We start from the raw sequence: 26,425 nt of genomic DNA on the forward strand, positions 1-26,425 counted from the left end.
AAGGCTGAGCACCAAAGAATTGAGGCCTTTGAACTATGGTGCTGGAGAAGACTCCTGTGAGTCACTTGGACTGCAAGGCGATCAAACCGGTCGGTCCTAGAGGAGATCAAACCTGACTGCTCTTTAGAGAAGGCCAGATCCTGAAGCTAAAACTCAAATACTTTGGCCACCTAATGAGAAGGAAGGACTCACTGGAGAAGAGCCTAATGCTGGGAAAGACTAAGGGCAATAGAAGAAGGGGACGACAGAGAATGAGGTGGCTGGATGGAATCACTGAAGCAGTAGGTGTGAGTCTAAATGGACTCCAGAAGATGGTAGAGGACAGGAAGGCCTGGAGGAACGTTGTCCATGGGGTCGCGATGGGTCAGACACAACTTGGCAGCTAACAACAACACCTTGGTGAGAACTTTGCTCACAAAGTCTTCCCCCACCACATGGCTGGCTGGGGGTTTCTTGGAGTTGATGCCCACACATCTTCAGGTTGTCAAGGATGAGAAACACTGTTCTAGGTTAAGGCTAGATTCACATTCATGGATCCAGGCTACTGAGGAACCATCTCATCTCAATGGGATTGGCTCATCCCACCTGCCTGGGCAGAAGGAGCCCTTCTGCGGACCCCATCAGCCAAGGAGTTCTTCCTGGTAGGGATACAGAATAAGGGCCTTTTCTGTTGTGACTCCTACCTTCTAGAACATTGTGTCAAGCTATGAAGATTGCTTGCAGTAGGACAGCCATGCCTCTTCAAGCTTGTCAACAGTTCTGAGGTGGGAGGAGAATGTATGGAACACACAGGTGGTTTCTATCCATTGGGAAGCAAAGTCACTGAAAAGATGTTATGATGAGCAGAGAACTTTTTCTCACAACCATGGTCCGAAGAGTAATTGGACAATGTGACCTGAAGTGTCAGAGGAGGGATGGAGAAATTCACTCTTTTAACTATCTTTCTGGTGCCATATTGCCAGAGCTGGTTTTACGTTCATTAGTGCCAATATGCTGTGCTCAATAAACTTCTGCATTAGAGATTTCAATGTCTCAGGTGTGCTTACTTTGTTGGGATCATCAGCCAGAACTTTGACACATTGTGCCCCCAGAGGTGAGGTCCACCTTCTTCTGGAAGAGCCTGAAGCTCTCGCTCGGCCAATTGGCCAGGACCCCCCATGTGGATGTGTAATTCTGGAAATGGTTAATGGACTAGGATAAGACCCTACTTCATCCCTTCCTTCCCATCTTTGTCAGTTTTAAACTAATGTAATAAAGCCCCAAGCAACTCACCTTTTGGGCAAAAATGATAAGCGATAAATATGTTTGCAAGAACACACACATATATAACACACACACACACACACACACGTTCATATGCATATATAACTGTGCAGTTTGACACAGCAACTAAACAGGATAGGTATAGATTTCAACAAATAGTTAGGACTGCAGAAAAAACAATCACAACCAGCCTCCCTTCCATTGGGGATCTGTATACTGCAAAGGTCAGAAAGAGGGCTGAGAAAATTTCTACAAACCCCTTACATCCTATTCTATTCTATTCTATTCTATTCTATTCTATTCTATTCTATTCTATTCTATTCTATTCTATTCTATTCTATTCTATTCTATTCTATTCTATTCTATTCTATTCTATTCTATTCTATTCTATTCTATTTTCTTCATTCCATTATTCTATTCTATTCTATTCTATTCTATTCTATTCTATTCTATTCTATTCTATTCTATTCTATTCTATTCTATTCTATTCTATTCTATTCTATTTTCTTCATTCCATTATTCTATTCTATTCTATTCTATTCTATTCTATTCTATTCTATTCTATTCTATTCTATTCTATTCTATTCTATTCTATTCTATTCTATTCTATTCTATTCTATTTTCTTCATTCCATTATTCTATTCTATTCTATTCTATTCTATTCTATTCTATTCTATTCTATTCTATTCTATTCTCTTCTGTTCTGTTCTGTTCTGTTCTGTTCTGTTCTGTTCCGTTCCATTCCATTCCATTCTATTATCTATTGTTCTGTTCTGTTCTGTTCCGTTCCATCCTATAATATCCTATCCTATCCTATCCTATCCTATCCTATCCCATCCCATCCCATCCTATCGTATCCCATTCCATTCCATTCCACTCCACTCCACTCCACTCCACTCCACTCCACTCCACTTTTGAACCTTTGTCTCTTTAGCCCAGAGATGTTAATTCTAATTAGCAGCATCTTCAACAGATACCTCTCTAATTTCCCACTAGTAGAAGTGGCAGTGCAAAAGACAGAATTGTAGGAAAATGAACTTGATGGAGAAATTTGAGCCATTTGAATTCCAGCATGAACTCACCTGATCTCAGCCTGCACTAATGTCTAGTTGAAGAGAAAATTGACCTCCAGATTTCAGTCTTCCTAATTTTATAATGCATATCTCAGTTTAGAAAAATGCATTAAAATCTTGGGAAGCTTAATATCTGATTACAGTCAGAAGGGTACAGTAGGGTGCATTTATAAAGGTGAATGTTACGAGAAAGGATAATAATGACACATTTAATTAGAATTTTTCATAAAAGGATGATGCTATGAAAAAACAGCTTTATGCATTAATGTAGAATTGGAAGGAGGTGCCATAAGGGCAGTAGCATAGATTAGATGTTGGCTGCTGGAATGTTTTGGTTTTCTAATTAGCTTGTTTATTGTCTCCTTTGAATGGTGTGTAATTGTGGTTTATTTCATTGTGTCCATTGATGGCTGATTTGGTCTGAATGCCAAGCTTCCAGAAATTCCCCAGCTTTTGGGGATTTGTCTTGGTCTAGGATGCTCGGAACTTCCCAGCTGAGACCACGGTTGAGTCTGTCCATGGTTGAGTCTGTTATGAGATTAAGGAATTTTCAACATGTCTTCTGGCTGCTAATTGGTCATCATAGAAGAGCTGCTCTTTCATAGTTTCAATTGGGAAACTGTACTGTAATTTAGGAACTACTAAGTAAATTAGGAACTGTCAAGGAGAAAATCATATCTTGAGCAGGGGGCTGGACTAGAAGACCTCCAAAGTCCCTTCCAGCTCTATTCTATTCTATCTCCACCAACACTGACAGGACAATCTACTGTATATAAACAAGGAACAAAACCCACGCCCAATAACACTGATGATGTTACCTATTTGGGTAATAAAATGTTGCAAACAGCCAAGCTCTGGGAACAGCAAGGACTACACAATCCTTCCTCAATTCTTTGCAATTCAGATTTGTTAGATTACATCTCCCAGCATTCCCAGCCAGCATCATTATAGACTTTGCTAGATGTTCCAGTTTCCATGCTGTAGGATACCAGCCTGAAGAAGATTTAGTTAATTTGCCCATCAATGATTGAGGTAACCATCCTGATGAACAATACACCTTCAAATCCTTTTCTCCCAAAGAAGGGGGTTGTTTACAAAAGGGGAAAAAATCCCACAAGAAGAAGCTTTAAAGATGGCTGCAGTCCAAGGTTTTAATAAACCACCACACTAGGGTGTAACTCAAGGGTCCAAAGACCATTAGAAGGAGAGTCATATATCCCACCCCATTTCCTTTCCAGGGCAAACCAGGTCACAAGGAAGTCTTAGTGAAAAAAAGTCAAATTGGCAGCCACGATGGATGGAGTGGAGTTCCACTAGCTCTTATGTCCATTGGGCGGACCTGTGATGGCATGCTTGTGGCCACCATATTGACACGCTGTGGACCCCCCACTTAGCAGTTTGCTAGAACTTCCTATGGATATACTTGCCATAACTATGAGATTCAATATTCACGTTTTTGAAACAACCCGCCACTTTCGTATGAATGGCATTTTGTTGACATGTAGAGGCCATGATCCACTCAGTCTTCCAACTTTTCCTTTATTGTGTTAATTTGGAAGAAACTGGGATTTTTAAAAGAAATTCTTTGTTTGTGTGTGGTGGGTATGCATGTGTGTGAGTGTTTCTGTATTTGAATCTATATCTATACCATCATTTATCTCTATATTTTCATCTACAATGTATTATCTATATCATTTTCTATATCTATTACATTATGTATCATCATTTATCTATACATCGCCCATCTATATCATCTATATCTATGTTTATAGCATATATATCTATATTTATATCATCATCTATACCAGGGATGTCAAACTGGCAGCCTGCAGGCCAGATAAGTCATCTGCAAGCCACACTCACTCCGGCTCCTCAAAAGCAAAAAACATCGCAATATGTCATGATACGTCATGATCGAGTTTGGCAACCATGATCTATATCAATATTATCTATATCCATATCTACATCATCATCAATATCACCATCTATATCTAGATATAGATACATCTGCCTGCTTCTTTTCTTGGCTCCTTGGTCCCTGCTAATAGCAATTAACAAAAATACTTGGCAATACTGCTCAAGCATTTCACGCCTTCAAAAATGTGATGCAAACATGGACTAATTAATTGTTATTTCCAGGCACTAAACATTGGGTGCTCTCAAAGGGAAACTGCAGGGATATGAAGAAAAAAAAGATAGAAAGAAGAAGAATATATTCTTAATTACTTTCCAATTCACCCAGCATTTCTCTGGGGTCCGTGGAGGAAATGAAACTGCACCTGGAGTGGTGAAAAAAAAGTTCATTCACCTTTTAGGAAAGCTTGTTCTTTGATTGATGACATGACTTTTAACTGGTTGATCAATTAATAAAGCAATGATTAATCAACAATCAATGGACCAGCTACTAATTATGAATAACCCAGAATTCTCTTGGGATACTGTTTTGAGATATTGAAGGAAAAGTAGACTTTGCTAAAACCAGTAATTATTTATTGTAAGTGTGGAAGGGAATAAGTTAGTCATTGAAATAGGTATAGCTATACTATAACTGGGGGTCAATATAAACAGAGCAGGACTGGGCAGCTATTTATTTATTTATTTATTTATTTCGATTTATATACCGCCCTTTCCCGAAGGACTCAGGGCGGTTTACAGGGCATTTAAAAAAGAGTCAATACAAACGTTAAAACAAATTAAAAAAGATTAAATAAAACCCTGAGAACAGTAAAAACCCAATTAAAATTAAAATTAAAAAAAAATTCTCAGCCTGGGCCAGAGAGCTTGAAGAGCCAGGTCTTCAGGTCCCAGCAGAATGAACGGAGGTCGGGGGCAGTCCTAAGCTCCACAGGCAGCTGGTTCCACAGGGCAGGCGCACCCACTGAGAAGGCCCTACCCCTGGGTGTTACCCGCTGGCAATCTTTAACCGGCGGCACCCTGAGAAGACCCTCCCTGTGGGAGCACACAGGACGAAGGGAACTTGATGCCGGCAGCAGGTGTTCCCTCAGATATCCTGGACCCATGCCATTTAGGGCTTTATAGGTCATCACCAGCACCTTGAATCTCACCCGAGGTCACGAGCGCATGGGTGATTGTGCGTAGGGCATCTCGGTCCAGGTAAGGTCGCAACTGGTGCACCAGGCGAACCTGGGCAAAAGCCCCCCTGGTCACGGCTCCTATATGATCTTCAAAAGTGAGCTGCGAATCCAGGAGGACGCCCAAGTTGCGAGCCCTATCAACGGGGGGTAACACCTCACCACCCATCGTTAGAGATGGAATAGTCTGGTTGACCTGAGATGCCGGTATGCACAGCCACTCAGTCTTGGCAGGATTGAGACGAAGCCTGTTTCTCCCCATCCAGACCCGGACCGCTTCCAGGCAACGGGACATCACGGCGAGGGCATCGCTGGGTTGGTTTGGGGTGGAGAAAAAAAGTTGGGTATCATCAGCGTACTGATGATACCCCACCCCAAAACCACGAATGATCTCGCCCAGCGGCTTCATATAGATGTTGAACAGGAGGGGCGAGAGAACCGACCCCTGAGGAACTCCACAAACAAGAGGCCTCGGGGCGGACCTCTGCCCTCCTGTCAACACCGAATGCGAGCGGCCCAGGAGATAGGAGGAGAACCACTGCAAAACAGTGCCTCCCACTCCCAACCCCCTGAGACGCCGCAGTAGGATACCATGGTCGATGGTATCGAAAGCCGCTGAGAGACCTAATAGGACTAGGACAGAGGAACAACCCCTGTCCCGAGCCCGCCAGAGATCATTCACCAGCGCGACCAATGCCGTCTCCGTGCTGTGCCCAGGCCTGTTGTTGTTGTTGTTGTTGTTAGCTGCGAAGTCGTGTCCGACCCATCGCGACCCCATGGACAACGTTCCTCCAGGCCTTCCTGTCCTCTACCATCTTCTGGAGTCCCTTTAAGCTCACGCCTACTGCTTCAGTGACTCCATCCAGCCACCTCATTCTCTGTCGTCCCCTTCTTCTATTGCCCTTAGTCTTTCCCAGCATTAGGCTCTTCTCCAGTGAGTCCTTCCTTCTCATTAGGTGGCCAAAGGATTTGAGTTTCAACTTCAGGATCTGGCCTTCTAAAGAGCAGTCAGGGTTGATCTCCTCTAGGACCAACCGGTTTGATCGCCTTGCAGTCCAAGGGACTCGCAGGAGTCTTCTCCAGCACCATAGTTCAAAGGCCTCCATTCTTTGGCGCTCAGCCTTTCTTATGGTCCAACTTTCACAGCCATACATTGCAACTGGGAAGACCATAGCCTTGACTATACGCACTTTTATTGGCTGGGTGATGTCTCTGCTTTTTAGTGTGCTGTCTAGATTTGCCATGGCTTTCCTCCCCAGGAGCAAGCGTCTTTTAATTTCTTGGTTGCAGTCCCCGTCTGCGGCGATCTTGGAGCCCAGGAAAATAAAATCTCTCACTACCTCCATTTCTTCCCCATAGCTTCATTTATTAAAAAGTAAACGGCATGGTTTCCTATCAATTTGAAGCAGAAAATACAAAACCAGAATTGTGGTCCTTAGGGGCAGTGCTTAACTCAGCACGACTGATCTCAGCAGCTAAGCAGAGATGACCTTGGTTACTTTAAGAATTTGAAATGGTAGGCTACATTGAGGCGGTACAAAAATATCCTGAGAATCAATGTTCCTTAGCTGGGGAGATCTGGCAGTTGAAGTCCACCCCTCTTAATGTCACCATGGCTAAGAAACACAGTCCTAGAGAAAATTGAGGCAAACAACGTGCATAACACTCATCATGAAAATGACATGGGTATGGTTCCTAAGGATCGAATTGGGTTACAGGTAGTCCTTGACTTACAAACGTTCATTCAGTGACCATTCAAAGTTAAAACGGCCCTGAACAAAAGGCGATTGATGACCATTTTTCACATGGTCGCATGACCAGAACTCAGATGCTTGGCATATTTATGACAGTTGCAGTGATCACCTTCTGACAAGCAAAATCAACGAGATTCAGTTAACAACCGGATCACTAACTTGACAACTGCAGCAATTCACCTAACAACATTGGCAAGGATGTCATAACATGAGGCAAAACTCACTTAACACATGTCTCACTTAGTAACAGAAATCATGGGCTCAATTGTCATTATAAGTCAAGGACTTACAATGTTCTGGTCACCCTTCCTTTCTGAAGATCTAAACGAAGGTGAATACTGCTCTCAAAAGATCAAGGAAAACCCCAAATAATATGGCCGTCCAGGTGTAGGACATGGTCCTCTATTAAAGGAGGTGAAAGGGAAAGAACTCTCTCCACTTGCTTAGCCGTGGCCTTAGTTAGCTAAGAAGAGAGTGAAAACCTTGACTCACCTTAGGTGATGGGAGGTGAAACTTCTCTGCTGTGGTGCCTGAATGTGGAATAACTTTTCTAAAAAGTTTGGCAGACCCCGACTTTATTAACAGTCTGATGTCCAATTGAGACTTCTGCGTATTGCTAGGCACTATAGAAAATATAGTCAGATATACGCATGAAGTTCTTGCTTGTCTTTGAGCTTGGGCTGTTCGCTTGCTGGCATCCGATTACCCAACTAGATAACTTCATCAGTGTGAGGGAGTGTGGAGTTTTCTCCCTACATACAGCTCTCGACTTATCACCCCAATCGAGCCCTAACATTTCGACTGCTAAGCCAGTTGTTAAATGGATTTTGCCCCATTTTATGAACTTTCTCGCCACGGCTATTCAGTAAATCACTTCAGTAGTTAAGCTAGTAACATGGTTGGTAAGTAAATGTGGCTTCCCCTTGCTTGTCAGAAGGTCAAAGGAAAAAAAAAAGATGATCAGGACATGTGTGACATGAATACATGCCAGTTTGCCCGGTGCCTGAATTCTGATCACGTGAGCACGGGGATGCTGCAATGTTCGCATGAAAACTGGTCATGTCCCCTTTTTTTCCCCCCAGTGCCGCTGTAATTTTGAATTGTGGCTAAAAGAACAGTTGTAAATCGAGGACTACCTGAATAGTAGCTTGCCCTGCCAGTTGCTGTGGCAGGGAAGTAGAGAATATTCTCTATGGATGTTTCTTAATTAGGATATTGTTTTCTGCTTGATTGCACATACCATTCAAAACAGAGAATTTAAAAAGCTAAAAGGAAGCATCCATCACCCATTTAAACAGGGATTAACACCAATCAAGCAGAAAACAACCAGGCTCAGAGACACATAAACACTTTAAATTCCGCCTGGTTCTACATATATGCTCTTGAATTGGAGATGTGATTTTCCCCACTTCCCCTCCCCCACTACCTCTGCTATTAGCTTGGATGATTTTTTTATTGACGTTTATATGATGTTTTATTGATATTTTACTGTTGCTTGTTTTATGTTATTACCTCAAATAGTATTTCATATATAAGTGCATAAACAAAGTCTCCTCTGTTCACAGAAGTATTAATATTCATTTCCATCAATTAACTAACAAACCACAGGATATCATAGAAACATTTGCGGGAATATGTTGCCTAGTGTTGCAACTGGATGCATGCTTTATTGTGTAACTGAAGCTCGTTATTGATAATGCACCCAATTTTTAGAGCCCAAGTACTCTGATTAAACCTCACCAAAAAAAAAAAAATCAGGAAATGATCCCAGGAGATGCATAAAAAGAACAGAGATAATTTTTACTATTTTTATATACAGATTGTCTTCGCTTGTGGTTACATGATTTCCCTTTATGATGGTTTTGCAAAAAAAACCCCAGCATTTACAATTTTCAGCAAAACTAGATCCATAGCTAGCCATTAGTTAATGACACAACTGCTGGGGGGAAAAAAGGTCATGAAATTGATCTTGCTATAAAATCAAATAACCAACCAATTTTATGATCACCCCAGCTTATGACCATGATCGTCAGGCTCCATTATGGTTGTAACTCAAGGACTGCCTGAATTTTCATTCATTGTGAAGTAATGTATCTCTAACTTTGCAAATAAGGAGGCAATGAGCAGATAATAAAAGATAACTCAGATCTGAGAAAAAAAGGAAAGTTTGAGAAGGAAACTTAAAAAAAATAATCTCAGCTTGATTTTGTTTAGTATAAGATGGGACAGGGGCAAATTTGGTGGCTAAGGTGGCTGGGTCCCTACGCAGCAAAACTGCACTGGGGGAGATCATAGAGGTCATGCTGGCACCCACAAACATTCCTGCCCTTTTTTTTTTCTTTGCTAACGGACATAATCATCGGGACAGAGGCCTGACCACACAGTTGCAGCTGCTAGCTTGAATTTTTGTAGCCCTCCTCAGATGCTCCCGGATAAGAAATAACTAATTTTTGCTTTCAGGGCTAGAATATAGGCTATCAGCTGGGATATGATTAAACTTTGCAATAGTCCCTTCTGTATGTCCTTCCTTCTTTCCTTTTTCCTCCCTCACCTCCCTTTTTCCCATTCTCCTTCCTTCTTCCCTCCCTCCCCTTCTCACTCTCCTTCCTTCCTTCCTCCCTTCCTTCCTCCCTTCCTTCCTCCCTCCCTCCTTTTTCCCCACTCTCCTCCCTCCCTCCCTTCTCACTCTCCTTCCTTCTTTCCTTCCTCCTTTTTCCCACTCTCCTCCCTCCCCTTCTCACTCTCCTTCCTTCCTTCCTTCCTTCCTTCCTTCCTTCCTTCCTTCCTTCCTTCCTTCCTTCCTTCCTTCCTTCCTTTCTCCTTTCCTCCCTCTTTTTCTCACTCTCCTCCCTCCCTTCCCCCCATGAAAGGATGCAGATGGATAATAACCAAAGAAACATGCTGCAAGTTATTATTTGCTGCCCCTATGCCAAAGGAGAGGCAAGGAAAAGGGGTTATTAGCTCTCACGAATTCAGCTGAACACCCTCTTGAGCTGTGACAGCTTCATTGTGCCAGGCAAGCAATGTCGGCTGGGGTCAAGGTTTCACACAAATAACCATTTCACTTCACTTTACTTTGAGATGTGGATATCACTCTTGCTGAGGTTACACAGGGAAAAATGAGGTTGGTCACTACTTCTCAGAAAGTACTGACACACATCATTTATCTCTGCTTGAAAGGAAATCTCCTGAGTCCCCACTTTACATCCCAGCTCAGGCCAGAGAATATGGAGGATGATGGATTTAAAGGAACGGTTGACCCCCCTCGGTCAGCAGCCCGGGATACTACAAGCCAGCCTCTTCTTCTGAGCTTGAATGCCGATGGCCTTTCTGGAAAGGAAGGTGTGGGCTTTTGGTCTGATCCGCTCACACAACTTTGCCTCATGAGGGACACTGGGAGGAAAATGGCACCTCAGCTATTTGTCCCCCTGTTGCTAGATTAGGTGCTACGGGTGGGTGATGGTGAGCATGGTGGATAGGGCTCACAATGAATCCTGGGATTGCTACGCAGTGTGAGGGAGCCTTTGCCTTGATTTCGATAGAATTACCAGAAAGTGATACCCCTTGAGGTGATTGTGGTCTAGGCCAGGGGTAGGCAACCTTGGTTCTTTTATGACTCGTGGACTTCAACTCCCAGCATTCCTGAGCCAGCATGGCTCAGCTTGGAAACCTCTCCCTTTCCCCTCAGCATGGCTGGCTCAGGAATTCTGGGAGTTGAAGTCCATGAGTCATAAAAGAGCCAAGGTTGCCTACCCCTGGTCTAGGATATATGTCCATTTTGAATCAAAAGTCCCAAATCTGATCACTAAAGAGGACTGCCTGTATTTTGGTTAAAAATTTAAATCCATCTTATCCACAGTTTCATTTGCCAATAATACAGGTAGCCCTTGACATGACCATAGCGGAGCCTGCCCATGTGACTGGCCTGATTTTATTACCTTTTTTTGCAGCAGTCATTAAACAAATGCTGCAGTTGTTAAGTGAATCAATGGTTTGCTAAGGGCCAGTTTTGTGGAAAATTGACAGTAAAGGCCATTTTTTGAGGGGAAATGTAAATTGTGATCATGCTACTGTGGGATGCTGCAAAATAAATGTGAGCCAGTTGTCAGTCATGCGATCATGGGAAGGCTTGACCACCAGAAGAGGGTTGTAGGTAGCCCTGAACTTATGACCACAATTGAACCCCAAATTTCTATTGCTAGGCAAGACAGTTGGTAAGTGAGTTTAAACTCAGTTTACGACCTTTCTTGCCACAATTGTTAAGAGAATCACTTCAGTTGTTAAGTTAGTGACACAGTTGGTAAGTGAATCTGGCTTCCCCGTTGACTTTGCTTGTCAGAAGGTCACAAGAGGTGATCACATGACTCTGGGACGCTGTGACCATCATAAATACATACCTGTTTCTGAGTATCCAAATTTTGATCACGTGACTGTAGGGATCCTTTGACAATCGTAAGTATGAAAAACAGTCAAGTCACCTTTTTCAAGGCCATTGGAACTTTGAACAGTCATTAAATGAACGGTTATAAGTTGAGGACTACCTATATTTTCAATGGTCATTAAGCGCCCAGTCCTAAGTTGAGGGCTTACTCTACCGATTCTTTTAAAAAGGTATTATTGTGAATACTTGTGTCAGATCTAACATGACAGGTAGACCCCATTGGGGAGAGACGGTCCTGTAACATTGCTGGACATAACTGGACAGCTACAGAAGAGAGCTACTCTCATTTCCCATCCCTTGCAGGGGAAAATGTTTTGTACAGGCAGTCCTCAACTTACAACAGTTCATTTAGGACCGTTCAAAGTGACAACAGCACTGGGAAAAGTGACTTAAGACTGTTTATCACACGAGCGTTGCAGCATCCCCATGTTCATGTGACCAAAATTCAGTTTGTTTTGGCAACTGATTCATGCTTATGACAGCTGCTGTGTCCACGGGGTCACGTGATCTCCTTTGGCAACTTTGTGACAAGCAAAGTCAGTGGGGAAACCGGATTCACTTAGCAACCCTGTTACTAACTTAGCAAACTGCAGTGATTCGTTTAACAACTGTGGCAAGAAAGGTCGTAAAATGTGGCAAAATTCGCTTAACAAATGTCTCGCTTAGCAAAATAAAGTTTGGGTTCAGTTGTGGTTGTGAGTCGAGGACTGTCCGTATTGCATTTTGGAAATGCATGCGTAGGAATCTGGAGGAGAGTGTAAAAGAACTTAGGTAGGAAGCAAACTGCCCTACTCAATCTGAAATAAAAGAGCTCTTGGCTTTATAATGCAATTGTGCTGGTATCAAATTCAATTGATCCTCATTTCTGATGCAGTAATGGCTCAGAAAATAGAACTTAAAAAAAACAAACAAAAAGGAATGAGAAGCTGAACTGTGACCACATTGTGTTTATAAGTGGCTGGTGTCACCCTGACTTTCAACTGTTGAACAAGGAGGAACCACAAAGTTCATTGCTACTTAAGGGAGGGGGGTTTGACTTACTTTGGGGAGGGTTGCCTTCTAGGTAGGCCAACATTAAGCCAGGATCTGGCAAAGATGAGCATTTGCAAGTTGGGATCCCCTATGAGGGATCCCAGTTTGCCTCTTGCAATGGATTGGCTTAGAAATGCCTAGCCCTAACCATTGTAGTGTCCCTGTCATATGATTAGCATTACCATTACAGTCAATACACATTATCCTTTGCAGAATGGAGAGATTGGAGAAGAAGGGATTACAAAAGAATAAGATGGTACACAATGGGTAATACATATTGAAATGTACTGGAGCCATCAGCTCTGAGCACATTTAAACAAACAGCCCAGGCTATTCTCCATTGTGTGCCTGCTTAGTCTCTTGGAATCCCTTCCTCTCCAAATGAGCATAAATCCTCCTCCTCTTCCTGCTCCTCCTCTTCCTCCTCCTCCTCTCAATCAATTGTGTAGGACACACTCCCCAAATCCAAACCCACCTTTCCTTACTGTTTTTCTCCTATTCCTAGCAGATGGCACCGTCCAGTTTCTTATGTGTGTTTGCACCAACATAAATGCACACCCTCACCAGCCCCCCCCCCAACAAGATCCTAAACTTTTGCTAGCAGAAAATGCCATTTTTGGTTTATGTCAGGTGAGGCTGTGTCTCATGCACCTCTATCTTTAAAAACAAAGAATTGATAGATGACATATGAAAAATCTTCCTGCTGCAAGAGGCACTTCTGTGAGAATTAGTTAACGCTCAGAGAGGCCCGCTCGGTGTTCGCACAGCTCCTACATGGTGATATTTATGGTATTTGAACAGGGAAATCTCTTGCTTCTAAAATACTCTGTAGGGCAATTTGCATGTTTTATCGCCCCAAAGGGCCATTTGTTAACACTGAAACAGCACCTATACATTTTAAAAAGGGACTCAAAATGGAACAAGACTGTCAGATTGCAAATCACAGAGGTATTTTTCATCTTTTCCCCTCCCCGCTCCTGCTCTTGGTAATATCCAAACTTCCCTCTGGTTCGCTTTGGGCAAGATGGGAAAGGCAGAATCAATGTGCAAAGCAAAATTCAAAGATATTCCATGGCATTCTCCCTCCCTCCCTCTCTCTATTTCTCCCTCTTATCTATTTCTCTCTCTCTCTCCCTTCCTCTCTTCATTTCTCTCTCTCTTTCTTTCTCTCTCTCTCTCCCTTTCTCCCTCCCTCCCTCCCTCTCCTTCTTCATTTCCCTCTCTTTCTTATCTATTTCTCTCTCTTCATTTCTCTCTCTCATCTATCATCTATCTATCTATCTATCTATCTATCTATCTATCTATCTATCTATCTATCTATCTATCTATCTATCTATCTATCTATCTATCTATCTATCTATCATCTCTCCCTCCCTCCCTCTCTTCATTTCTCTTACTCTCTTTCTCTCTCTCCCACCCTCTCCTTCTTCATTTCCCTCTCTTATCTATTTCTCTCTCTATTTCTCCTATCTATCTATCTATCTATCTATCTATCTATCTATCTATCTATCTATCTATCTATCTATCTATCTATCTATCTATCTATCATCCTCTCTCTCCTTCTCTCTCTCTCTCTCTCTCTCTCTCTCTCTCTCTTTCTCTAATCCTTGGTTCTCACTTTCCTCTTTATGGGACATGATGGCTAAAGGTTTCAAAGGATTTTGCCAAAGTTTTTATGGCTCCTAAACTACGTATGGAGAACCCTGTAACGGCTCTTGAAGTCCCAGTGTGATGTACAGGGAGTCCTTGACTTACAACCATTCACTTAGTGACCATTTGAAGTTAGAATGTCCCAGAAAAAAGGACTAGTGAGTGTTTTTCACACTCATTGTAACATCCCTGTGGTCACATGATCAAAATTCGGATGCTTGGCAACTGGTTCATATTTATGACAGCTGCAGTGTCCCAGGGTCACCTTTTGTGATCTTCGGACAAGCAAAATCAAGGGAGAAGCCAGATTCATTTAACAACTGTGTTATTAATGTAACAACTGCGGTGATTCACTTAACGGTTGCAAGAATGGCCGTAAAATGGGACAAAACTCACTTAGCAATATGAAATTGTGGTTGTACATCAATTTTAACTTGTAGTGGTTAAAGGCGCCAGGCTAAACCCTGAGTTCTAGCCCAGCCCCTTAGACATCAAATTTGCAAATTTCAGTAGTGGGAAAGAGAAGTCCCACTTCTCAGACTCACCATCTAGAAGTCACAGCACGCAAGAAACAAAGAGTGGGGTCGGAGGAGGAAAGCAGAAAGCTCAAAGCTCCATTCCAAAACTATAGCTGGAACTGTATGAAATGCAATGGGATACATTAGCAATGTTAAATATAAGCAGTATTTCTGTATGCGGGCTCTCCACATTTAGCAATATGTCATCATAACAGCCACTTATGAAGAATGAATTGTTGAAAGTCATGCTCGTCATCATCACCATCTTTATCTTCATCAGAGGCAGGAAATGGACATTTTATGATCCAAAAGGCAGCTCTCCGTGCATTTCCTCAGCTAGAGTGCTTTCCTTAAAGCCTCGGCTTTGTAACCAGACTGCAAAGCGAAATTAGAAGCATGTGGCATTAGAAATTTAAGCAGGAACCCATTACTTATTCCATTAATGGTTGTATCCTTAATAGAAACAGGTTCATTACATGGCAAGGAGCAAAGTTTGCATTAAATAGAAACATCATTTGGTGTTTTATTGATTAAAAGGAGATTAGATTTCTACCATGTTCTTTACCAAATAGGATGCCCTGGAGGAAATGTATATTTAGGTCAGAAAGTGGAAGGTTTTTCTTACGGTATAATGGAAAGAAAATGTATCTTGTAATGATGGTTTATATCACACAAGGGAGCCAATAAGTAAAAGCTTTGCTCTCACCCATCACCAAAAGATAGAAGCGGGGTGGGGGGGGGGGAGTTGTGTGTTTTGTGCCGGTTGAAGCAAATACTGTTTGCCTGCGTTGTGTTGAAGATGTGGGTTTTGCTGTATATCCACCAATTCCCTTTTTAACTCAAGAAGACCCATCAATCAACAGTATCATGGTGAATTCTGCTGCTGGGTTGTAATTTCATCTTGATGACAGTAATGCAGGAGGGAGGGAGGGAGAGAGAGAGAGGGTGAATCTCGAAGTCATTTATATAGGAGATGAATGCAGAAATGTATAATTTCATTTCCTGGCTAATAAAACTCAGCAGCTTGAAGATCTTAATCCATATTTTGGGAAAAGTGAAGTTTCTAGTCCTTAAGACAGAAGAATTAATGCAGGATGTCCAAGAAGAGGATGGACCACAGACCAGATGATAGCAAAAGCAACCTTGAGTTTCTTTTGGAATGTAAGATGAGTGGAGTATAAATTCAATAAAGAAGAAAGCTGGAAAAGCAGTTAGCCATCGTTGGGAAAGGCAATCTTTGAAAGGTAGTTGTACCTGCTGCCTTCTTGGTACTACTGTATGTTGCTTGTATTCCGTACTACGTTGCTATACTTATAGTTTGCGTTCTCTGGCAGCTTTTACAGCAAAAGACTGAAATTGCGATTCTGTAAGGACAGGGTTATACTTAGGGGGTAAAATAAGGACCACCATTTCCATTTTCCTCACTTCACTCATTATGGCAAATTTAACACTTGTGGACTTCAACTCCCAGAACTCCCAACCAGCCTCCTGGCTGACATTAAGTTCCCCATGGCTGAGGACACCAACTTCCCCATTCTTCGTGGTTGGCTGGGCAATTCTGGATTTGTAGTCCACAAGTCTTAAAGTTGCCAAGTCAGAAGACCCCTGCTCTAGAAGGGTGGGCAAAATTTCAAGAACCTTTTTTAAAAATACCTCCAATGTTAGAAATAAAAGATTAGCAACAAAACAGTTAAAGTAAATGCTCAGTCCTTCCCTGATGAATTTCTGTACAGGCTGTGTGCCAGTTTCTATTGCGCAACAGGAGTGAAAACTGAAATGAAAGTTGCTATAGTATAGACACTTTGAGGACTTGCTGTTTATGTTTCGTCCCAAATCCTAATGGTCACCAGGCTGTCAAACTTTGTGTCAGCCCTTTGAGGTAACCCAGGCCAGAAACCAAACCCAGGAGTAGTAATTACCTTTGTTGTAGAGTTATAGTAACAGACTCTTGCAAGTCTGAAAACATTTCCCCACTCCTGTTTTACATTTGTGAGAACTAGGCAGAGTTCCTTTAGCCTTCTCCACTCCCATTTCTACTGTGGGTTAAGATGTTTCTGATCTGATCATTGTCTAGGACAGAACTGGGCATTTTATGGCACTGAGGCCACATTCTGCTCTTTGGCTATCCCTGTCCAACTCACATGGATTGTTTTTATTTTGAAAGCAACTATTGTATGGCTGTGAAAGTTGGACCATAAAAGAGGCTGAGCGCCAAAGAATTGAGGCCTTTGAACTATGGTGCTGGAGAAGACTCCTGTGAGTCCCTTGGACTGCAAGGTGATCAAACCGGTCAGTCCTAGAGGAGATCAACCCTGACTGCTCTTTAGAAGGCCAGATCCTGAAGCTGAAACTCAAATACTTTGGCCACCTAATGAGAAGGAAGGACTCACTGGAGAAGAGCCTAATGCTGGGAAAGGTTGAGGGCAAGAGAAGAAGGGGACGACAGAGAATGAGGTGGCTGGATGGAGTCACTGAAGCAGTAGGCGTGAGCCTAAATGGACTCCAGAAGATGGTAGAGGACAGGAAGGCCTGGAGGAATGTTGTCCATAGGTCGCGATGGGTCGGACATGACTTCGCAACTAACAACAACAACATTGTTTATTTTTCAATTTACGTATGTGCATGTGTACATACCTGCACATCTTCATAGCCCTGTTGGTTTGGCCCTCCACAACAGTCCCAATTTCTCATGTGTGTCCTTGAGAAAATTAATTGCCCACCCCTGGACTAGGCTGTCTGCCCCATGTCTCCCAAAGTTATTGTCACAACACAATACACTTACACTGCTTTGCCAGTCTGGAAATGTGTTCAACTAGTCTTTGAATTACAACCATTTGTTTAGTGACTATTTGAAGTTACAAGTGACTTATGACTGTTTTTCACACTTACGACCATTACAGCATCTCCATTTGGGCCCTTGGCAACTGGCAGTTGCAATGTCCTGAGATCCTGGGATCCTCTTTTGTGACCTTCTGAAGAGCAGAGTCAATGGAGAAGCCAGATCCACTTAACAACCGTGTTACTAACTTAACAATTGCAGTCATTCTCCTAATAATTGTGGCGAGAAAGCTCGCAAAATGAGGCAAAACTCAGTTCATCCCAGTTAGGAACAGAAATGGGAGTTCAGTTGTGGTTGTAGGTTGAGGACTACCCCTAATGTCTATGGAGATTCTCAGTCACCCAGGTCATGGTTGTCCCAAAGGTGTTTTACCAAAAGCCCATTGGACTTCCTTTGTTTTTCCTTGAGGACAATTCACTTCTCATCCAAGAAGCTTCTTCAGTTCACTGAAGAACTGAAGAAGCTTCTTAGATGAGAAGTGAAACATCTTCAAGGAAAAACAAAGGAAGTCCAATGGGCTTTTGAAAAAACACGTTTGAGACAACTATCCCTAATGTTTTTCTGACTCTATCAATATGTCTTGTTTTGATCATTTCCCCCCTCCAGTCTATAGCTAGTTAAGTTCAAAGGCATGGTGTGGTGGGGGGTGGGGGTGAGGAGGTCAAGGGAGAAAGACTATGAAAGCAAATAACTAAGTTAATTAATTAATTAAATCAATAAAATGATAATTGGCCCCCATCTAGATTTTAAGTAAATAAGAATATGATAGAAGCCAAGTCACAGCCCACAGAAAGTTTTCTGGTTCTGTGCTTCTTGCACTGTGGATACTTCTGGGATGCAACAGATAGGGCCTTATAAGTAAATTTTCCACAAATGTTCACAATGTGAAGCATTAGTACCACTTTATAATGCCTTTCTAAGACCACACTTGGGATACTGCATCCAGTTTTGATCAACAAAATATAACAACGATGTTGACATCTAGAAAGAATGCAGAGAAGAGCAACAAATATGATTAGGGGACTGGAGGTTAAAACATATGAAGAACAATTGCTGGAATTGGATATGTCTAGTTTAATAAAAAGAAGGACTAGGGGTGACATGTTAGCAGTGTTCCAATATCTCAGGGGCTACCCCAAAGAAGTCAAGCTATTCTCCAAAGCACCAGAGGGCAGGACAAGAAGAAATGGGTAGAAACTAATCAAAGAGAGAAGCAACTTAGAACTAAGGAGAAATTTCAGTTAATCAGTGGAATGGCTTCCCTGCAGAAGTTGTAGTTGCTGCAACACTGGAGGTTTTTAAGAAGAGATTGGACAACCATTTGTATGAAATGGTATAAGGTTTCCTGACTGAATAGGGGTTGGACTGGAAGACCTCAAAAGTCCCTTCCAACTGTCCTAAAGCTGTGCTAAAAAGGTAAAGGTAAAGGTTCCCCCGCACGTGCGTGCTAGTCGTTTCCGACTCTAGGGGCCGGTGCTCATCTCCGTTTCAAAGCCGAAGAGCCAGCGTTTGTCCGAGGACGTCTCCGTGGTCACGTGGCCGGCATGACTAGACGCCAAAGGCACACGGAACGCTGTTACCTTCCCACCATAGTGGTCCCTATTTTTCTTCTTGCATTTTTATGTGCTTTTGAACTGCTAGGTTGGCAGAAGCTGGGATGAGTAACAGGCGCTCACTCTGCTACGCGGCACTCGGGATTCTTAAAATGACAGCCAAGGCAAACCTTCTAATGTGCTTGAAAAAAAATCAAGCAGAGATATTCAGAGATGGACATAGTCAGGATGCTGGAATTCAATCAGCTGTCTAGGACTAGATGTTATATGTAAGGGCCAGAGGAAAGTGTAATCTCAAAGGAGAAAAATTCATGGAATATTTGGAAACTGGGGAAACATAGTTTTAAATACCAGGTGTTGTGAAGGAACCACAGAGTAAAATTATGCCTTTTCTGCCCAATGTCTCAGCATCCTAGGGGAATATAAGTGGCCCCTTCTGGCAACAGGGTGCTGCATGAACAGGGCCATAAAATCATGTAGCTGGGCACCTGGATGAAATACCTTATTAGCAGTAAATGCATTATAGAGCCTTAGGCTAGCTATTATCTCTCCGTCTTAAACTCTCCTTCATAGTGTAATGAGAATAGTAACACATCACCTTGCAAATGGTTATTGCAAGATTTACAGAACCTTAAGGAGGCCTCTGAGCACTCAGAAACACCACCATCATCATATTCATGAAAGAACCTTGTCAAGGAATTAGGATTAGCAACTCTTCCTGGATATAAACGGGGGTGCCATTTCTGGATCAAAGCTCACTAGAACAGGGGTTCTTAGCCTACAGCCCCCAGAAATTATTGGGCATAGGCTTCCAATCACCCTCCAGAGGTTGCCATTACATCTCCTTTTTCTGGTTTAATAGAAGGGCAAAATTACATTTTTATAAAGAGTGTGCCTGGATAAACACATGCTGGTTTTGCTTCCTGTTAAACAACATTTCAGTTCAATAGCATCTATTTTTCATTATGACCCCATGCCACCCACTTCTCTGCCCTGCCCTTTTCTCCTTATTTACTTATTTATATCCCATCTTTATTGTTTTACAAATAAAGCAGCAAACATACCCAACACAACAATCCTGCAAAGTGGGTTCAGCTAAGAGAGAGAGACTGGCTCAAAGTCATTCAGCTGGCTTTCATGCCAAAGGCTGGACTAGAACTCCCCATTTCCTGGCGATTTGGCCCAAAGTCTCCCAGCTCCCTTTCCTGCTTAAGGAGAACTAGAACTCACAGTCTCCCACTTTAAGGGTAGGCAGTCCCCAGCTTGCTGTGCCAAAGTTATAAACCTCTGTGATAGGATTAGTTTGCGTTTTTTTACACCAAACGTTTACAAACTCAGAAGTTTGCAATAAACGAACAATGTCAGGTGACAACTTACAACCATTCGTTTAGTGATTGCTCAGAGTTACAACAGGACTGAAAAAAGTGACTTATGACTGGTCTTTGCATTTACGTACTATCGCAGCATCCCCTGTTCACAAGATTAAAATTTGGGCATTTGGCAATTGGCTTTTATTTATGACAGTCCCACCATCACTTGATCATCACTTCTGGCCTTCCCAACCAGCTTACAACAAGCAACAAGCAAAATCAACAGGAGAAGCTGGATTTGCTTAACAACCGCAGGATTCGCTTAACGACAGTATCCCAAAAAGGTAATAAAACTGGGTGTGACTCACTTAACAAATGAGTCTCTTGCTTAGCAAGAGAAATTCTGATCTCAATTGTAGTCCTAAATCAAGGACTATCTATAAATAAAAAGGGCGTCTTCAAAGGTATTCCACCTGCAGGCAAAATAGTAGCCCCATCTGAGAGAGATATCTTCAGGTATCATCCAGAGTTTTTGTAAACAGGTGTTGTTCCAAAGAATGCACTTCAGTGGCTCTGCCTTGACTTCTCTATCTGCTGTTTTTTTTTAAAAGCAACAATCAGAAGGGAACTAGCGAGAAAATAACCAGTCCTTTAAGTGTCTCCCTGCCTGATTGACCATGGACTACTTTAACAATTCTCTCTCACTTATTTGTGGCACTGTATTAGCATGACTGCCTTTGTATGAGAATAGTCCATCTTATTCAAATATTGCTGTTTCCATCTCCCCCATTGGCTCTGGCTGGCTGGCTGCTTCTGCCCTGCTGGTATAATAGACTTTCTATCATTCCAGCAATTCAGAAATTCTAATTTCTGAGACCTTACATTGGGCAGCTAAATCCCTGTCTGAATGACATCTTCTCCCTCTATTCCACATGGACCCATGTCAACCAGCTGCAAGAAAAACCCCTAACTTGGTCAGTTCTCACTTTTCCATCTGCAGAAGAAATTCTGATTTGCTCTGCTTATGGGGATAATTTGCCTCTTGGTTCCCAAGGGTTTTCTCAAAAATATCTTCCCCTGCCTATGTTTATTGCTATTGGACTCTAGCGAGTCAAAGATTGGGAGACAAGGCAAGGCACAAATGTTGCCGCTTCAGATGTTTATTCATTTTATTTATACATCATATTTAGAAACCACCTACTCTGAGGGAAGAGTGGCTCTGGGCAGGTTGCAAAGAATAGGCTGACAGGCTTCACACACACACACACACAGAGAGAGAGAGAGAGAGAGAGAGAGAGAGAGAGAGAGAGAGAGAGAGAGAGAGAGAGAGAGAAAGAGAGAGAGAGAGAGAGAGAGGGAGAGGGAGAGAGAGGGAGAGGGAGGGAGGGAGGGAGGGAGGGAGGGAGGGAGGGAGGGAGATACAAACACAGAAACATATGCATAGAATAATGGAGCTAGATAATTTTGGACTTTGCAGGTAATTATCTTAATCTCACCATCCCTTTTCCCTTCCTGATAAGATTTAATGCAAAACCATTTGCTACATCTATTTTTCCAAAGGAAATAAATGTGTCCTTTCACTCATTTCCTGTGACCAAAGGTGGGTCTGAAGATCTGACTTTCATCCTAGAAACATTTTTCTCCGCTGAATTGCAGTCTTCTTGGCTTCCTCTACTTCCATTCAGTCCAAGATGGCCTCCGTAGGAAACGCCAAAAAAGGGACTGCAAGATCCCTTCCACTTCTGTATTCTGTTACTCCTCCAGTGGGACTTTTTCCAAGTCCATCACTCAGAGGGAATCCTGCCCTGAAAAAAAAATACGGTAGGTTGATTGTTTCTTGTGAGCAGAAGCTCAGAAGAAACCCAGCTTAGTTTCTCAGCCTGTGAAAGAGGTAGCGGGGGGATTTAACTTTTAGAAGTTTCTGAATGCTGTCCAAGGATAGCCCTATGTAGACCGTGTTGCAGTAGTCCAGGCGTGAGATGATCAGGGCTTGAACGACTGAATGGAGGGACTCCTGAAGTCCTCCAACAATTCCACAACTGGTGCACAACCCAAACTTGTGCAACGGCTCTCCTAGCCACAACTGCCACCTGCTCTTTGAACAGGAGTCTCAGATCCAGTTGCTAACCTGGCCTGTCTGGAATAGCACAATGCCGTATGAAACTAAACATTTCAAGGTCCCAGATCTTGACGTTCCTTGCAGCCAAAGCCATTCCATGTTGCCAGGATTTAGCCAATGCCTGCTGACCCCCAGCCAGACTCCCAACAGCTCCCGGCTCTGTGAGAGGGCAGCCACAGCATCACTTGGGTCTTGCAAGTCTCAAAGCACCATTCTCCATGAAACTTTCTCCTTCTGTCCTGGCCACTTTTTACAGAGGCACAATTGAGAGCATTTTAACAAACTACATCACTGTTTGGTTTGGTGGTAGCAGAACCTCTCTATCTGAGGTCCATACAGAGATTAGTAAGGATAGCCAAGAAGTTCACAGGAAGCTCGCTCCCTGGTATTCAGGACGCTGCTTACAAGTGCTTATATGCTTAGAGCTTGGCGCATTGTTAGAGACCCCGCACACCCACTTTATGGTCTGTTTCAGTTGCTCCCCTCTGGGAGGAGGTCTCAAAGTATTTCCAGCAGGACTGTCAGATTCTGTAACAGCTTCGTTCCCTATGCCATCGATCTGGTAAACTTGCAAGATTCGTTTTTCTCACCATAGACGTGTATACATCTGAACTAGACTGTGTTGTTTCTCTCTGTCATAGAATATATGTGGGTATTTGGGTTTATGCAAATAAAATTCTGTCATATTTATGTAGGATATATTGCAGGTGGTGACCATTTGAGAGCTGTATGCAACAAAATTTCATTTTAATGTATGCCTATTATTGTACATTTAAAGTGACAATAAAGTCATTCTATTCTGTTCTGTTCTGTTCTATTCTATTCTATTCTATTCTATTCTATTCTATTCTATTCTATTCTATTCTATTCTATTCTACTCTACTCTAATTCTATTCTATTCTATTCTATTCTATTCTATTCTATTCTATTCTATTCTATTCTATTCTATTCTATTCTATTCCATTCCATTCCATTCCACTCCACTCCACTCCACTCCACTCCACTCCACTCCACTCTACTCTACTCTACTCTACTCTACTCTACTCTACTCTACTCTACTCTACTCTACTCTAATTCTATTCTATTCTATTCTACTCTATTCTACTCTACTCTACCCTACCCTGTTCTATTCTACTCTACTCTACTCTACTCTACTCTACTCTACTCTACTCTACTCTATTCTATTCTATTCTATTCTATTCTATTCTATTCTATTCTATTCTACTCTACCCTACCCTACCCTACCCTACCCTACCCTACCCTACCCTACCCTACCCTACCCTACTCTATTCTATTCTATTCTATTCTATTCTATTCTATTCTATTCTATTCTATTCTATTCTATTCTATTCTATTCTATTCTAATTCTATTCTACTCTACTCTACTCTACTCTACTCTACTCTACTCTATTCTATTCTATTCTATTCTATTCTATTCTATTCTATTCTATTCTACTCTACTCTACTCTACTCTACTCTACTCTACTCTAATTCTATTCTATTCTATTCTATTCTACTCTACTCTACTCTACTCTACTCTAATTCTATTCTATTCTATTCTATTCTATTCTATTCTATTCTATTCTATTCTATTCTATTCTATTCTATTCTATTCTATTCTATTCTATTCTACTCTACTCTACTCTACTCTACTCTACTCTACTCCAATTCTATTCTATTCTATTCTATTCTATTCTATTCTATTCTATTCTATTCTATTCTATTCTATTCTATTCTATTCTATTCTATTCTATTCTATTCTATTCTATTCTACTCTATACTCTACTCTACTCTACTCTACTCTAATTCTATTCTATTCTATTCTATTCTATTCTACTCTATTCTAGTCTAGTCTAGTCTACTCTACTCTAATTCTATTCTATTCTATTCTATTCTATTCTATTCTATTCTATTCTATTCTATTCTATTCTATTCTACTCTACTCTACTCTAATTCTATTCTATTCTATTCTATTCTATTCTATTCTATTCTATTCTATTCTATTCTATTCTATTCTATTCTATTCTACTCTACTCTACTCTACTCTACTCTACTCTACTCTACTCTAATTCTATTCTATTCTATTCTATTCTATTCTATTCTATTCTATTCTATTCTATTCTATTCTATTCTATTCTATTCTATTCTGCTCTGCTCTGCTCTACTCTACTCTAATTCTATTCTATTCTATTCTACCCTACCATGTTCTATTCTACTCTACTCTATTCCATTCCATTCCATTCTATTCTACCCTACCCTACCCTACCCTACCCTACCCTACCCTACTCTACTCTACTCTACTCTACTCTACTCTACTCCTTACCCTACCCTGTTCTATTCTACCCTACTCTACTCTACTCCATTCCATTCCATTCCATTCTATCTTCCCCCCATACCATTACAACATTAAGACAACGACACCCACCTGGCAACATTCACAGTGAACCACTGGAAGTTCCATACTGGCATCATGACATCTGGTGCTCGAATGTATGTGCGATGACATCATCATGGATGTGTCATCGTATGATATCCTATCGCCCTAGATGGAGATGGGCCAGATAAGGCTGAAACGTTGATTGACATAAAGGCTGCTTCCCCAAGAGGACTCAGACATAGTAGAAGAATTCTACAGGTATTCCTCGACTGACAATGACAACTGAGTCCAAAATTTCTGTCACTAAGCAAGACAATTGATAAGTGATTTTTGTCCCATTTGATGACCTTTCGTGCCACAGTTTTTAAGTGAATCATTGCAATTGTTAAGTTAGTGACATGGTTGTTAAGCGAATCTGGCTTCCCCATTGACTTTGCTTGTCAGAAGGTCACAAAAGGAGACCACATGGTCCAAGGACATTACAAACATCATAAATGCATGCCAATTGGTAAATGTCAGAATTTTAATCATGTGATCATGGGCATGCTATAGTGGTCATAAGTACGCAAAACAATAGCATTATATACCATTTCAGAGTGCTTTACAGCCCCCTCTAAGTGGTTTACAGGGCTAGCCTATTGCCCCCAACTATCTGGGTCGTCATTTTACTGACCTTGGAAGGATGGGAGGCTGAGTCAACCTCTAGCCCCATCAAGATCGAACTCCTGGCAGTCAGCAGAATTAGCCTGCAGTACTGCATTCTAACCACTATGCCACCAAAAGTCTTAATGGTCACAAGTCACATTTTCAATGCTATTATAAGTTCAAACAGTCATTAAATGAATGATTGTAAGTTGAGGATTACTTCTGCAGAATGTCAGCAATTTGTTTCTGATGGGTTTTTTTTAAAAAAAAATAAGAAGAAAAGAAAACAGGGCACCAGCCCTCAAAGAATTGAAAACTCCTTGTTCTGAATCAATTGCTCCTTCTAGTTAACCAAAAGAAATTGGAAAGGAATCTTCAAAAATGCTGAAAACCAAGTAAAGAAATGTTTAAAAAGCCTGCTGTTTTCTGATAATACAGAGCAAGTTGTCCATATTTCTTTGCTGATATTATTACAAAATTGCAAATGCAATATTCCTAGAGCTATAATTTAAGAGCAGCTCCCGATAATTTACAAATGGCATTGATCAGTCAGCAAAGTAAAACACAATAATCAACCCACCCCACATGACTGCAACATACCCTTTTTTCCCCATTTCTGCAGTTGAGCATCTTAAAGAAAAGAAAAGAGCCTTGGTGGAGCAGTGGGCTAATGCCTCCTTAAGTAACACCAGCTGCCTGCAATTCGTGCAGGTTCGAGTCCCACCAGGCTCAAGGTTGACTCAGCCTTCCATCCTTCCG

This window comes from Vipera berus (assembly GCF_964194415.1).
Source record: "Vipera berus genome assembly, chromosome: Z".
In the NCBI taxonomy this organism is placed as follows: Eukaryota; Metazoa; Chordata; class Lepidosauria; order Squamata; family Viperidae; genus Vipera; species Vipera berus.